This window comes from Larus michahellis, chromosome 3, assembly GCF_964199755.1.
Source record: "Larus michahellis chromosome 3, bLarMic1.1, whole genome shotgun sequence".
NCBI classification, from domain to species: domain Eukaryota; kingdom Metazoa; phylum Chordata; class Aves; order Charadriiformes; family Laridae; genus Larus; species Larus michahellis.
In genome coordinates this window covers 66,874,386-66,886,905 of record NC_133898.1, presented here as the reverse complement: position 1 = coordinate 66,886,905, position 12,520 = coordinate 66,874,386, and positions in this window count along the sequence as shown.

The following is a 12,520-nucleotide window of genomic DNA, read 5'->3' as shown; positions in this document are numbered from 1 at the left end:
TCCCTAGGAGTCCATGGGTCAAAAGTTGAAAAACATTGACATTGGCAATTGTCATGAACATTGATGTTTGCCATGTCTGTGTTTTTTTGGTGCAAGTGTCTTTCAAACTCCGTGAAGGTTTCTGCTTTGTCTGTGTGCACGTATGTATAAGTGCATTACTGAGACTCGTGAGCTTTATGACTCATACCTGTCCTTCACAAAAATTGCAGGATCCTCATAGTATTGTTGGAGCACTTTATACCTGGTGAATCTTGATATTATTTCTTCAGGTATTAACTGGGTAATAAATAAGAACTTGTGAATTCTTATACAAGAACTCCTTATGGCTCAGATTTTTAACCCCAGTCCCTGGATTCAGAACATAATCACCCTTGTCATAAGACAGGTGATAGCAACCCATGAAAACTTCTCTGATGGATGGCTGGGAACAGAAATAAAACCTCCTTTCTTACCAGCACTTCTGGGCATCCCACGATGTCATCTTTATCTATTCAACCTTTAGGTGGGAGGGATGGGATGAGATTTGACTGAGTGGCAGTGCAAACCTCATTATCTTCCCACATTATGTCATGTTTTCCTGGTCACTTATCAAATATATCCACCGGTGAAGAAATGTATTTAAATTCCATTGGAAAATATCTGCAACAATTCTGCCAGACTGGTATTTTCTCTTCGTCTGTTCAGTTAGCACAAATCTAAGGAACTACAGTACATTGTTAAGACCTCTCGTTGAAGAAGTCTCATACAAATGTACCAACATAAATTACCTCTGTGGAGTTTCTTTGTTGAGTGACTGTGTAGTTGTTAAACTTTTCTTTTTTAACCTGAACGAGAAGCATTGTTTAATATATTTAATTTCTCTCTCTTTTGTTAGCACAGCAGAGTCAGGGGGACGGCTGCTTTGTCTGACCTCCCCTCCATGGGAATAGTAACTATAATGGGTTTAATTAACTATGTGGTATTGACGTAATTAGTTATCCCAGTGATTATACTTCTTTAATAAAAGCACTTCATTTGGGATGCATTTCTCTTCCGCATACGCAGAACCCTACACCTATATTTCATAACTGTCTAGACATCAGAACCGTGTGCATATTTTAGCATTGGCCCTTGAGAGAGAGGTTATCTTGCATGGCTTAAGATAATTGGGAAGTAATGATTTTGCCCCCTGGTTTCAGACTCACTCGCCTACTGAGAGTAAAGGAGATGGGGGCAGGGACAGCAGCTCAGTTTGGGGAAACCAAAACGGGGAGGGGGGAAGGGCTGGATTTGGAAACTGCGTGCTCAGGCACTGGCTCTGCCTAACTTTCGGAGCCCAGAAACAGTAAAACCAGAGGGAACTGAGAAAGTTTAACCTGTGGGTGAAGTAGATGCTGTATATCTGGTTTATTGACATGTATTTATGTACACAGAACTATTACTGTAGGTGTTTATGACATAAGCCTACATCCATTGTGTTATATTTACAGACATCAAGCCTCAGTAACTCTGTTACTGTTATCACACAGCCAAATGGACAATAAGGAATGAATTTTAGTTTTCAATTTGGTTTTGGTTTTTGTCGGATTTTTTTTTTTGTTTTCCTGGGAAGGCACTGTTCATTGTGTTTCATCCCTCTGGCTAATCTTGAAGAGCAACGCTACAAGGAGGAGAGATTACCATATGAAAATGTCATGTTATATCATATGAATACCTCAAGAAAAAAAAGAACAAAGGTAAAAGGTCTAAAGGAGGAGATTAACTCACTGTTTGTGGATCAATCTATCACAAAACACTGTGAGTGAACTCCTTTAGCTTACCTCTCAGTTCATAGCTGGGGGGAGGGATTCCTATCTGATAAAATATACTAAGAGATTAATGCATTCTGCATGCAGCCTACTTCATAGGTAGGAGGTGTTATTCCTGTTTCTGTTGCTGTGTTTTATCTAGCATTTTTAAAGTTTTTTTTCTCTCTCTCCCTATCTGCTCTTCTTCATTTCGTTAGTTTGCAGAACTGTGCTGCAATCCCTTCAGTCTTTCTTTCTTTCCCTGTTGAGAGAGACAGACTGAAATCACTGCAGGCATTTGAATGCTTCATGCAGCACAGGAGTGAACTCTGTGGGTCATCGTAACAGCCAAATACATAAACAAGTTCCCAAGAAACGGGGAAAGCCAGGCAAATGGGGAAGAACTGGTTGTGAGACCTGCAAACATGGCTCCGCTGAAGTCCCCATCCCTCATTAAATCAATAAAATCGTCTGTCCTTTATTTTAATCCTGTATTCCAGAAGCAAGGATAGAGGCTGAGGCTTTTCATTTCATTGTTTCTAACAAATCACTGAGATGATATTGACAAAGGTTGATTCCTCTACCTTAGTGTTTCAGAAAATGTCAGTATGGAGGCAGGTGCTGGGCATTCAGCCACTTTTTTTCAAAAGCGAAAAAGGAGATCTGTGACAGCTTCGCTGCAAATACTGTAGCTTTCTGAGACATTTTGTTTGGTTTGATGTTGTGCTGCAATGACGAGAGAGGAAGGATCTGTTATGTACAGCTGCATGAATCTCCGGATTGAAGTTTTTACAGCCTTAGATCCTCTTTTATACAGTAAAGGGGAGATGAAAGCAAATAACTCACATGCCATGAAACAGAGGTACAATGGGATTCTGAAAGGCTTAGCATTCCTGGTAAGTATTTGATCGAAATTCAGACAAGGGAACTTTGCACTGTCATTTGGTGGAGTGACAAACATGGTAAAAATACCTCCAAAATCTTCTTGTTATTTTGTCAGCTCCAGCTTGATTGAATTAGCAAAGAATGAGTCACAGTTAAAAAAAGAGCCATTCTCCCCTGAAATTTATTAAAGTTTGGGTGGTAAAGAAGCACATGTTTATTTCCTAAATGAAATGCAGGCAGAATATGTATCAGGCCATGTAAACAGTAGTGCTACTTTCCTATGCAAGGCATGCTCAAAAATGATCTTTTACTGAGATCATAAAATGGCTCCAAATCTCTGTGTAAATGCGGTTTCTCTTCCCCACAGCTATTTATCCACTGACAGATCTTGTATACTTCCATGAAAAAATGCTTGGGTGAAAAAGGTGAATAGTGTAAATACAGGCTGGTTGTTTACCAAAGATTGTTCGTCTTCAGGGGGAGTTCTTTTGTTCTGAAAAGTGTTCTGTGTGTATTTCTTGTCTGAAAGATGCCACTACCACTGTACCTCTGGTCAGTTTAGCTAGGGCCTAACCAACGTACGTGTTAGTCACAAAACTGATGTAACGTGCAGTTACTTGTGGTAACTTCAAGGTAACTGGTTACTGACCTAGTCTGTTTACTTAGTTTTCAAGAATGTTACATGGTGATAGATTAGAAAAGCAAAAACAACCAACCCAACTTCACTAAATGAATCTACTGATTCGTGGATAATGCTGGGTAAATAATAAAACGATAAAAATAATAGGAGTAAAAGAAGAGCCCCTTAGAATAATGTGGATCATTCTCACCTTCAAATAACATATGGCACCACAGCCTGTACCTTGATCAATGAGTAATTGTAGCTGGGAGTCCATAAGATCCCAGCAAAAATCCTTGAAATAGTCTACATGTACCGTGATCATGATTGCAGACCTATTAGGCACTTAAATAAACAGAAGTAATATAGGACAGCAGGGTGCCCACAGATTAACTTTAACTAGTAATTTTCTTCCAAGAAGTCTTTAAAAAAAAAGGGTACTTACAATACATTAGTTAAGTTAGAACCTTGCTCATGCAGTCAAAGCTTCGCTGGCTGTTGTAGCACTAATATGTAAAACAAAAGTCCAGTTGTTTCAGCAGCTGTAGAAGCAGGTGTGTTCTATGGCTTTTTCTACACTACAGTCTGTCATGAGAAGGAGGAATAACTGATGTGGCTTAGAAGGAGCTAGTTGCATTGCTGGGATTACAGAGCTCTGCATGGGGACACAGGTAAATTACCCCAGAAGATCTGCATCCCATGGTAGCTCAGCAGCCAGAGCTGGGTTTGGGACTTGTTCATCACCTGTACTCGGGTCTGCAATACTGTGGCGTGTTTTCACCTACTAACATCTAAGCAAGCTTTTTCTTTACAGGGGTTGCTGCTGCTTGCCTATCACAACAGACACCTTCCTCTGCCAACAGCATCCTGGGCTGCATTAGGAGAAGCATTGCCAGCAGGTGGAGGGAGGTGATCCTTCCCCTCTGCTCAGCACCGCTGAGACACATCTGGAGAGCTGGTCCCCGTTCTGTCCTCCCCATTACAAGAAAGATATAGACATACTGAGACAGCCAAGGGAAGGGCCACAAAGATGACTGAGGGACTAGAGCGTCTGTCATATGAGGAGAGGCTGAGAGAGCTGGGACTGTTCAGCTTCTTCTCTCAGGAGAAGAGAAGGCTGAAGGGGATCCTATCAATGTGTATAAATACCTGACAGGAAGGAATGAAGATGAGAGAGCCAGGCTCTTCTCAGCAGTGCTCAGTTACAGGACAAGAGGCAGTGAGCACAAATTAAAAGATACGGAATTTCAACACAACAAACCACTTTTTTACTGTGAGGGGGTGGTAAAACGCAGGAACAGGTTGCACAGAAAGATTGTGGACTCTCCATCTGTGGAGATATTGAAAATCCAACTGGACACGGTTCTGGGCAATCTGGTCTAAGCGACCCTGCTTGAGAAGGGGAGTTGGACTAGACAGTGTCAGGAGGTCCTTGCCAACATACCTATATAATTCTGTGATTCTGTCTGGACACTTCATGGGAATAAAGTATCATCAACAGCTAACAGCATTTTGTTGGTAGCACTGGGTCATCACAACCTGGAGCTTCCATCCAGAATAGCGGTAAACTAGTCTGCAGAAGGGGCAGAATAGCCTGGCTGTCAAAACGCACTTTGTAGCTAGATGTGGATATATCACTGAGACACTCGAGAGGGACATCAATATAGATTCAAAAAGAAATCATGTGCTGCACACAGTTTTCTGCATTCCCAGTACATTGAAATTGCAGCCAGGGCACTCAGAGAAGCCTCCGAAAAAGTGCCAGGTTAGCACTTTCGCCCAAATTAACTCTGTGCATGTAAATTAAATCTTTCTGTGCTTTAGCTTCGCACCGGTAAATTGAGGGTAGCTACTAATAGTGTTTTCTTTTCTATCTTGTGTGTAGGTCCACGTATGATGAACCAGACCTATTCTCGTTGTCTGCAGTTCATGCAGCTGAACTGCTCATAAACATAGAATGCATAAAGATGTAATGATCATGGCAACAAACTAGGATCCTGTCCATTGGGAGGGATAGCATGTTTGTAGCATGTTTACCCACTGAGTTTTCAGAGAAGGACTTCACTTGAAGTGCTACGCACAAATTTAAAAAGATATTCTTGAAGTCCGGCAGCTGCTATGAAATACTCTTAGGCAAACTAGACCAAAATGACACCATCAAGAGGTACCTGTCTCTATATTGAAGACCCTAACAGATTGCTAGATGACCCTTCAATCAGTCTCTAAATCAATATAATACAGTACTTAGGAATATTTGTTTCTGCTTGTGTTAAAGCCATTTAGTACAATATGCCTTGTGATAAGTCACTAACCATCTTCCTGTTCAGTTGGCTCTTTTCCGTGTATATTAACTAGGGCTGGCTGAAAGAGCTCTGGCTTAATAATCCTCTGTCAGAGAATGCAGTTTTATATAAATGCAACCACTTCACACAACTCAATCTTTTTTGCTGAAATTCCATTTTGAAGAAAAAGGGAAGAGTAAAGTTGTAACAGACTCGAACTGCCTGGTTTTTGGTAGTGTCAAAGTGGCGACTGCAATTTCTTCACTTTGAAACACTTTATTTTAACATGTGCATTAGATATATTACTAAAACAAAGTGAAACTGTCAAATAGAATTATTGTTTTACTTTTCAGTCATTTAGGTTCTGGTTTGTCTGAAGTTTAAAGAATATTTATATAATCCTGGTGAATAAATTTTTCACTTTCTGATTTCATTCAAAACAAATTCAAAATTCTGTAAGGATTGGAGATTCCCATCTCCAGAGAGCTCACAGAATGCCTCCTATATGCATGAATCAAATGCTCTGACAAATCAGTTTAATAATGCTTTTTTTTCTGATGCTAAGATACACTTTGGCTGTGGAAGATGTAGAGGACTCTGATGCATTTCAGATTGTACAAGATGTGAATATGAATAGTGTGAAAGATGCCACATAACAGGAAGGATGACATAAGTAACAAAAGAGTGCGGGTACTGTTATGCAATCCAGTTCTAAGGCATAGCTGAAATAGATATCTACTATGCCAGGCTCTACCTATTGATAGTCATAGATTTAGCATGCATTAACTATACTCTATATTCTATTAAAGATTATGGGAGGAAAATATTATAAAAGATAACACTGCTTAAACCATGTAATTACAGGCTTCATTCATGCAACCCCTTTACTAGCATATCAGTGATATGAAAGTCAGCACTGCAGAAGGATAGAGGTGGGAAACCGTATTATTATCACCCTCATTACTTCTGCATTTTTGGTTAAGAATCATGGGAACACATTCCATTCTGGAGAATCTCAAGAGCTGTTTTACAATTTAAATGTCATTTTCTCATTCAACCCACTTGAGCCTTGAATTTAGTCCATCATATTTATTCACGTTAGTGGCACAGAAATAAATCTGTATTTCTCTTTCCTCTCTTTAGCCCTGCAGAGCCAATGCAACTATTACTGAGAGACCTGAACTTTTCCTGATAAGCCTATGAACAGAGTATCTAACACAGATTTGTTTTTGGCTTTTGGCTCTGTCATGGAAGGCAATAGCATTGTGCAGGTGTAAGAGACCAAAATTTGACTGTAAACTCACAATGGACTATGAGGCAAGAGTCCCAAAAGGCGCACCTGACACTCCGAACCAAGGCTAAGTTTGCAGAGGTGGCTGTTTAAAAATACATCTTTTTGCATTAAGGCAAAATGAATGTGACTTGGAAGTTCAGAGGCTTTGATGACACAGCACCAGATTACATATAGTTGTAGAATGGCATTTGCAGATTTGAATAATATACTTTAATTTGGGGAAACTGTATTAGAATCATGTGAAATATGGCAAAAAAAAAAGGCTGATTTTGTAGTGTGCAGCTGTGACCAGAAGTGCTGGAAACTTCAGGAGAAACCTTCCTCTTCTTAGTTTTCCAAACCAGCACTGGTAATTCTGTTCTATTTTTCCTGTATCTGCATTGTGGCTAAGTTATAACAGGAACTTTTGCTCTGCACTGCTTGGTACACGGAAATCGCCAGCTGCGCATTTTAATAAAGGTAGTAAACTAATATCTAAAACAATGCTTTACAAATCAAACACTGGTGAGCTTTACAGAGTTTGTCAAATCTTGTCAAGAATGATTTGTCAAATAACTTAATGCATAAAAACATACAAATAATCAAATAAATCATAGGAATATTATCCAATGAACTCTGCCTTTATGAATTTGTGTTATCCTGTTATGTGTCAAAACAGCCAAGCTTCATGGACTATTGAGAGAGAGCTGAAGTGAGATGAGTTCAGTGGGAACACACAATGCTCAGTTTAAGGGTACATCTCGAGGGCACACTTTTAACAGACGAACAAGGATCCTATAACCAAGATAATCCTGGTCGAATGTAACGCAAAACTCTCTGGAGCCACCAAAATAATAAAAAGGAAAAAAAAATCCAAAGTAGCCTGGGAAATGATGATACGCAAAGATAATAAATTAACTTTGGAGACCTTTCTCCGTTTCAGCTTTGACTGAGTGAACATCTTCCAACTACTTTTAATATGCTCTCAATGTTAAGTTTCACGGAAGAGCATTAGGAATGTAAAGCAGTAGAACTGTAGCCATCAATTCAGATCTGTTATATTAAGCAGGAAAGACATATCAACAAATATTCAGAGAACTCATAGACTCACAGGACTAAAGGACTGAGGAGATCATGAAAGTTTCTAGTCAGATAACAGGCCTCTGAAGTGTGCCTCTTACTCCGTGTACTGAGCCCATAAAACTTAATGTGGTCTTTCCCTGACTTGAGCAGTTAGCCAGAAATCCAGATTCTGTTGAGTTGTTTAAGTCAGTACTAAAGAGAAATTAATGCTAAAATCCTATTTATTTTTTAAAAAAATGTACAAAGGCTTCTTTTCTTCAGTACAACAAATATCAAATGGGGAGAGATGCTATCTTTCCTCGAAGCTCTGAGCTCTTTCCTAATCAGCACTTATCCCAACAGCTCTCTCTTGGCTTGGCTGTGGGCTGTGTTCCCAGTTTGTGTTCTGCCTTTGTCTGCAGCTCTCTTTGCTTTTTTTCTGCCTCCATTTCAAAGACACATACAAATTCATAGATGACATTCAGCCACAGTTGCACCAAACTATCTGAGAAAGGGTTAGCTGATTTGTTCTGGTAATTTATCTTCTTTGAGTTTCTATCTTCCAGAGAGATAGCTACATATTCCCGAAACATAACACGATTTGAAGACATCAAGAGATGGAGTTTTCTTCACTTGGCTCGGTGTTCATAAGGTTAATCACCTTCACTATCAAAACTCTGTGCTTAATTCCTCACCTGAATTTTCTCGAGAACTGTTTTCAGCTTCTGATTTTTTTTTCTTTCTTTATTACATTTAAAGGCTTTCAGTAACTGGTGATTCCTCCTTATGAAAGTACTTGTGCACTGTGATTAATTAATGTCTTGGCATGTTTTCTGATCAACTAAATAGAATGAGCTCTTTAACTCTCACTGTGAAGTATTTCTTTCATTCCTCGTATCATTTCTATGACTCTTGTACCTTTGCCAGTGCATCAACACTGTAAAATGTGAGCATTAGAAGTGAACAATAAGCCTTACTCCTAGCAGTATCCTCTATTGAGCTTAACTGCTCATCTCTGCTCTGCTTTTCTGCATTACTCTTCTGGTTATACATAAACCAGCTGAATTAACTGCTTTGATCTCTGCTTCCAGGGGTGTCATCCCACTTCTAGAGTAACAGAGTTCTAAAGCTCGAATAGGTTGCAAGAAAAAAACCCCAGTCTGTTGGGTTGTTTAAATTAGGAGTGGTAACTGGTGTTGCAAATGAGCAAGTGCACAACTTTGTATTTGAGTTTATTAATACCTATTTGCAATGACCTGATGTGCATTCAAACAGCTGTGGTCTGTGTTGCATGTAAAACTGGAGAGCTTCCAGTTCCTAGAGAATGACTTGACACAAATACCCATGGTTTTCAACAGTGATCCAAGCAAAATCTTACTCCATTGCAAAGGCTTTAAAGAAACCATAGTGAAGAATCAACCTGCTCATTCACCAACTAGAGAAATTTCTTGACCGCAGGGTCATGACCTAATTTGCATTATTATTTGAAGTTGGATGAAGAGAAAAGGGGACACATCTTTCAGTACCACCAATGAAAATATATAGCACTATACAAAGAAGTGGCCAAAGGGTAATATAAATAAGAAAACTGGAAGATTACTCCCTAGGGACCTCCTTTTTCTGTGGGTTGTTGCAGCAAAAAAAAAAAAAAAAAAAAAGATGCTTTGTTTCTTTTAAACATATATTAAGCATCTGGAAGAGCAAAGTCACATGCAAGAATGCGTGACCTAAATATAAGTTAAAAAGTGGGGAGGGAAGGTGTGGTCCCAGAGTCTGTATCACAAACTCTACCGTACTAAATGGGAGAACTAAGTCCCCTGTTTTCACTTCTGTTCTGGAAATATAAGCCTACTAATTTGAATAATATCCTTTCCACTGAGTTCTTCCCCTTACTTATCTATATGAGCTCTTAATTTGCTCTATGTGTCTGGACTGGCTTGTATGAAATGGGACTAGGTACAAAAAAATAAACTACACGGCGATTTGATGCCAAGATGGGATCATTTAGGTAATTTCTGTTTTGTCACATTCTTCCATATGTAATCCAGGATGTGCAACCGGTTCTCTCAATAGAGCTTCAGGGGAACTCCAGTATATTAATTTGAATAGGAAATCCTCATAAGGATTGCAAGTACTGTTCAGCTGTACTCATATTTTAACAGAAGCAATAATTCTGTCACTGATTGTGCAATGAAATACATGCAGGACATTTTTTTCACAGGGAGAGATAGGAGATAGGATATATAAACCTAAGTGAAGGTAAAGCTATAAATGAAGCTGAGTGTATGGCCCTTCCTCTGAAAGCTCTTTTATACACATTCTCAATCCCCATTTTATTTCTGACAAAGCCTCTCTGAAATCCACGGCTTTGACAGAATTGAAGGGGACCAGTTTAGGCTTAGTTTGAGGAATGTATTTGGCCAGTCTTTTTTTTAAAAAAAGAGGTGGTTCTTGATGTATTACTTTTTCTGAAGTGTACATTGGAAAACAAAAAGATTTGCAATAAATGGAAGGGGAGTTTCATGAGATTTACAGACTGTCTACATTGATTAGTATTTGAGCATGTTTAAAAGGGATTCCATGGGCTTTGCCATGATCATATATTTTGAAAAATCCCTATCAAAGTATTATTATTAATACCTTAGATTTTTTAAAATGTATATTACAATTTAGAATTAAAATTAGAATAAATTTCCACTCCGGTGTTCCAACAGACAAGTTTATTTTGGCCCCAGCAATTTCAGAATCAGGGATGAAAAGGATAGGACATGTCAAGTCAGTTTCAAACAAAAAATCCTCCCTGGATGTACTTAGTATAGATGGGTGAAGTTTTTTTGTCATATAATATGGATGTGGATGACATATTTTCACAAAATTTCACTGAATTTTGCTAAATTTGTAAAGTTACCTTGACTGAAAGAAAGTATAAAAAGAAAAAAGCATTAAAAATGGAGAATTTTTACTTTTGAAACACTGTCTCACCCTGGTTTCCCTCAATGGGCCTCATCCTGACCTCCATGCACATGTCCGTGTCCCAGAGCATCTTCGGCTCGTCTCTGTCCCCAGGGAGGTGCCTGGTGCCAGGGGTGGAGGCTACCCTGGTGCCCCCGGGCTGTGCTACTCCTGGCTGGGGTGGTGGGACAGGCCCTGGCTGTCAGGCCCTGCCCTGTGCCTACCCCCAGGCTTGAGGAGCAAAGGCGGCAAGAAGCCTTCATGGAGGAACAAGTTGCTCCTGACTAAATTCAACCATAGAAAGGCAGTGTACCAGAGGCAGAAGAAGGGGCAGGTGACCCAGGAGAAATACAGAGACACTGTCCAAGCACGCAGAGGTGGGGTTAGGAAAGCCAAAGTCCACCTGGAGTTGAATGTGGCAAGCAATGTGAAGGACAGCAAAAAGGGCTGCTACAGGTACAGCAACAGCAAAAACAAGAGTATGGAAAATGTAGGCCCATTGCTGAATGGCACAGGGGACCTTGTGACAAAGGATATGGAGAAAGCCAAGGTAGCCGCTGCCTTCTTCCCCTGGGTCTTTACTGGTAAGACATGCCTTCAGCAGTTCCAAGTCCCTGAGAGCACTGTGAAAGTCTGGAGCAAGGAAGACTTATTTAGTGGAGAAGGATCAGGTTAGGGAACACTCAAACAAACTGGACGTACTCAACCTGTTCTTGCTGACCCTGTTCTGAGCAGGAGAAGGGTAGACTACGTGATCTCCAGAGGTCCCTTCCCAGCTCAGTGACTCTGTTACACACAGAAAATACTCATCCTCAGAACCCCTGAAAATGAGGCGTTTCTTTTAGAAACGTGTACTGAAATGTGTTTGCTTCCTAAGGTCACACGAGAAAGGTATTCCATATTAGACGCCATACTAGGAATTAGTTTTCTTGATTATCAGACCAATGTTAGTCCAAGACAAAAAGCAAGTTATTGATTAAAAAATTTTCTATTAGACACAGGAAAATAGACTGAATTTTTAAGCTGATGTCAAGGTCTCAAACTGAGTTAGAGGTGGTCTGAGTCATCTCTTCCGGACCTTTGCTTATTAGGACACATCTAGTAAAAGATCTGTGACACCAGCAAAACCGAATTTACATGCTGCTAAATTTAATTCATTCACAGCCACTCGAATGGATGGTTTACCTCATGTCCTTTTACATTTCAGTAAACTGAAGCAATGGTCTGCTGAAGACCATTCGTCCTAGAACATAAAAATGAACCACTTTAACAGAGCAGCAGATCACCTTTTTTTTTTTTTTTTGTCAATTTTTGCCAGTAAAACCATTGTTCTGCCTGTGTACAAGATTTCATTAAAATAATTTTTGTAGATGATTTTACAAGGAGGGCTACTTTTGTTACAGAAAAAGATAATAGAAAAAGTACAGGAATGCTTCTTATAACATACCTTTAAACTATACAATGGCTTGGGAGACAGGTAAAATAGAGCGTAATGTATCTTTCCAGATTACTGTATAACAAAATTAGCCCTGGCTGGCAGACATTCAAATAGAAATATTTGAAATGATTTCCAGACTGCTAAAATCATGCTATTCCCTAAAATGATATGGTATACATAGGCAATTTGTAGGCATGATGCTATCAAGGTTCAAGGATAAAGGACATATTATTCCAACCTGCT